Source organism: Tamandua tetradactyla, chromosome 26 (genome assembly GCF_023851605.1).
Source record: "Tamandua tetradactyla isolate mTamTet1 chromosome 26, mTamTet1.pri, whole genome shotgun sequence".
Classification (NCBI taxonomy): Eukaryota; Metazoa; Chordata; class Mammalia; order Pilosa; family Myrmecophagidae; genus Tamandua; species Tamandua tetradactyla.
Genome location: NC_135352.1, coordinates 26,220,029 through 26,224,706, shown reverse-complemented (window position 1 = coordinate 26,224,706; position 4,678 = coordinate 26,220,029).

Here is a 4,678-nt window from a genome sequence, read left to right as displayed (position 1 = left end):
CGGCATGATTGGAACGTGTTTTCCTCTGACCATAAAGCACAGCTGAACATAAGTGACTCCAAAGTCTAGCACGGCCTGGAACATTCCAATCTTACTACTCCCTCTGAAACTCAACCTATCTCAGATAATTCCTTCTCTGTGTCTTGTCTCCTTAGTTACCAAAACCTACTCTTACCTGTTGCACTTGGGGCAATGAGCAGGTAAGCTTGAGTTTCAGTCTGCCAAGAGGTAGGGAGGAGGTTTGGACATGCACTTTACAAGGGAGAGAGAGGTTATTTGATCCTGGGAGACTAGTGTACCTTATCAGTACGGCCTTTTATCTTGTTAGCCTGGCACCATCAGAGGCTCCAGGCTGGGTTTTCAGGGTGGGCCTGTAGGCTGCCGTTACCTGGTTGCAGCTGCTTGCAACAGGCTCATTTCATAGTGTCCAGGGGAGGAGGCAATCTGCTTTGCAAAGGACACCAATGCTCGCGGATCATACTAGGTCTGGAAGCAGCAATTCAAGAAGTATTGGTAGGTACACTATCTCTCATAAAATTAAGTCTTGTAAATTCATGGTAGTAGGAAAGGATGATATAAATTCTCATGCAACACAAATTCCAAACTTGCTGGTGATTGCTGCAAGCAATACCAGGTAAACTTCTTCAATTTAGTTAAACTGACTAACATTTACACAAAATTGACCACTTACAAAACATGGTGTAGTTAAACACAGAACTAGAAAAGTGAAGTTTTCCTTAAAAAGATTGAGCTTTCCCTTCCATATTCGTGGACACACCGATTGGTAGAAAGGGCTGAAAGAGGGAAGGTGCTGAAGGAAAACCATGAGGTTGGGGCAATTCACAAACAATACAGAAGGAATATGAAGAGTTAAGGGTTTAATCCAGAAGTAAACTGGCTGGATTCCATGAAATTTAGAAAAATAAAACTTTCAACTTTTATCTTTGCAGGCAATAAAGATATTGGTCATAAAAATATGTTATCTCAAGTTTATAATATTGATAATTCCAAATGGTATTTGAACAGAACTTTGGAGTGCCTACAAGTACTTACTTTAGATTTTTGTTTGGCAGAGAATGACTTAGTTTAAGCAAAGCAGGGAGGAGGATTTCGAAATGTGGAACTCTCCCACGGTGCAAATTATAATTTTGAAGTTACTAATTGGAGGCCAGTACTACCTGAATGGTGTTTTTCCTCTCCCTGTCTTCCTGTGCAGGGATGAATAGAGAGACTTCACACAGAAGGGGCCTCACAGGACTGGGGAGAATGTAGGAGGCTAAGAAGGTGAGAGTTTCGATGGACTTCACCCTCTCAAGGAACAGGAGAGTAGGAAGGCATGGACATTGGGCAGTGACCACCAAGAAGAGAGTGGTGTGGTTGGTGGCAGTTCAAACCCAGGTGTTCTAGTTTGCTAGCTGCCAGAATGCAACACACCAGAGATGGATTGGCTTTTAATAAAAGGGGATTTATTTTGTTAGTTCTTCAGAGGAAAGGCAGCTAACTTTCACCTGAGGTTCTTTCTTATGTGGGAAGGCACAGGACGATCTCTGCTGGCCTTCTCTCTAGGCCTCTAGGTTCCAACAACTTTCCCCGGGGTGATTCTTTTCTGCATCTCCAAAGGCCTGGGCTGAGCTGCGAGCGCTGAGATGAGGTATGCTGAGCTGCTGGGGCTGTGCTACGTTGCACTCTTCTCTTTTAAGCACCAGCCAATTAAGTCAAACATCATTCATTGCAGCAGGCACGCCTCCTAGCCGACTGCAAATGAAATCAGGAACAGATGAGGTTCACATGCCATCGGCTCATGTCCACATCAATATAATTAGGCATCTTCACCTGGCCAAGCTGACACCTGAATCGAACTACCACACCGGGCAACGGGCATTATTATTACTCTGGGACAAGAGCATGCCTACGCTGTGGAATGCACGTGGTACTTACTCAGATCTGATACAAAGGGCTCCCATGTTTGTCATAATCTTTCCTCACTGAGGTATGGGATACCTTTAATCTAAACTCACAACTTTTCTCTCAGTTGTTTATATCTGTCTGCTCCCTTAAACTGTGCAGTGAGGACAAAGGATGATCGGTTTCATTCATATTACATGTAAATGAGGGTCCTTGAGCCACTGACAAGGATACAGCCAGGATTTGAGCTTAGCACTCATGTCTCAGATTATGTCCTCTTGGCCCTTATCATGCTGCTTTATACTATGAAAATGTGAAACGTGACAGGAGGATTATTTTTGCTGTCATCTGAGGGAGAGGCTCTCAATCAAGGACAATATTGTGCCCCATGAGACATTTGACAATATGTGGAGACACTTTTTTGTTTGTTACACCTGGGGAAGAGGCTGCTACTGGCATCTGGTGGGTGGAGGCCAGGGATGCTGATAACCTTCCTACACCGGACAGGACAATTCCTTCCCAAGGCCCCCAAAAAGAATTGTCTGGACAAAAATCTCAATATTGCTGAGGTTGAGAAACCCCATCCAAGGGTGTTCTAGCTTGCTAGCTGCCAGGATGCAATACACCAGAAATGGAATGGCTTTTTAAAAAGGAGAATTTAATAAGTTACAAGTCTACAGTTCTAAGGTCATGAAGATGTCCCAGTTAAAGGAAGTCTATAGACATGTCCAATCTAAGGCATCAGGGAAAGATACTTTGGTTCAAGAAGGCCAATGACACTCAGGGTTTCTCTCTCATCTGGAAGGGCATGTGGTGAAAATGGCAGCACCTGCTGACTTTCTCTCCATGCTTCTTGCTTCATGAAGCTCCCCAGAAGGCGTTTTCCTTCTTCATCTCCAAAGGTCACTGGCTGGTGGACTCTGCAGTTCTCTCATCATTCTGTTATGTTTCTGTAGCTCTTGTTCCTAAAAAGGAACTCTCTGCAAAGTATCTCCACTTTTATAGGATTCCAGTAAACTGATCAAGACCCATGTAGAATGGGTGGAGACACATCTCCATCTAATCAAGTTTAATACCCACAATTGATTGAGTCACATCTCTGTGGAGATGCCCTAATCAAGTTTCCAACCTGTAGTACTGAATAGGGATTAGTAGAAACCGTTGCTCTTGCAAGATTGAGTAGGATTAAAACATGGCTTTTCTAGAGTACATAAATCTTTTCAAACCAGCACAGAGGGTTATCACAAAAAATTTAAAATGAAAAAGGGTGAGAAAGGGGTTGTGGAAAACGGGAGGCTGTGCACTTCACCAAAGCAAGTCTTTATCAGAGACTGAGAAAGGGTTCAAGGAATAGGAACATCGGTTGTGATTGAGAGGAACCTATCCAGCAGTTGGCCCATTGTGGTCTTGCCTGCCCCAGTGTAAGGGAATTTTAGATAAAATTATGACCGATGCACCTTTTACCAATGACACTATTTTCTTACGTGCCCTTGGTCCTCTGTAGAAAAATATTAGATTCTTTCTGAGATTTTGCCTAGTTATTTCAATTTTCATCAGATTTCACAAATTTTTTATTTCACTCAATATAAACAAAATAAAAAAATTTTAATTTAAGAAAAAGTAGTTAACATCAGAATTCAGACTGCAACCCCATTAGTTGAATAGAGTCTTTCTGTTTCTCTCAATAGGTTTGGAAAGCTAGCATTATCTTCTTTGTATTGGGGGTTTAGGATGGAGATGGGATTTCATGGTGTAAACAATACAGGAATGTAAGGAACTTACATAATCTCACATATCAGTTTTCCTTGAAAGGCTTTCTTGGCAAAAATTGGTCATCTATGTTTGGACTTCATAAAAGGCAGTGCATCAGAAATATACTCTTTTTGTGTAGCTGCAATGTACTTAATTTTAAGTGGAAACTCGAGAAAGCTACTAAGGACTTTTTTATGCTAGCATGAGCCACAATGCATTGGCAAGAGATCAAATAAAACAGCTGAACAACTGTCTTTCGGATAGAATATCGCAATAGCTCCTTTGCACTTTACATAAAGACCTCTTCCAAGTTTAATTTTCTTTCCCATGGAACAAAATGCTGACTTTGCTTTTCTTTTCCAGTATTTTCCAGTTTGTTTTAGCTTCCTTAAAGCAAATACCATGAAATGGGTCAGATTAAACAATGGGAATTTATTCGCTCACAGTTTTGAGGATGGGGGAATATCCAAATCAAGGTATCATGAAGGCAGTGCTTTCTTCCCAGAGACTGGCATTCCAGGGTTGGCTCCTTCTGTCACATGGAAAGGCACATGGTGATGCCTGCTGGTCTTTCCTTTCACTTCCGGGTTTCATTGTTTTCAGCTTCTTGCTTCCATGGCTTTTTCTCTGTCTGAATTTCATTCTCTTATAAAGGACTCCAGTGATAGGATTAAGAGGTGGGTCACACCTTAACTGAAGTAATGTCTTGGTTTGCTAAAGCTGCCAGATTGCAAAAGTACCAGAAATGGGTTGTCTTTAACAATGGGGATTTATTAACTTAAAATTTTCGGTACTTCCTTTTTGCCTTGACTTTGCTTACTATTTTCTCATTGTCTCCTTTGGTAGGGCCTGTTTCCCCCTTTAGCTTCTATTCCCCTTTCTGTAAGTGTTTTTGAAAGGGCTGTCAAGTGTTCTGAATCTTGAGTTATTTTTCTGCTTAGAGATTTGGCTACTGGGTATTTCAACCCCTGGGAAACATCCAGATACACGTCAATAGCAATGTGATTATGATAAATACAAA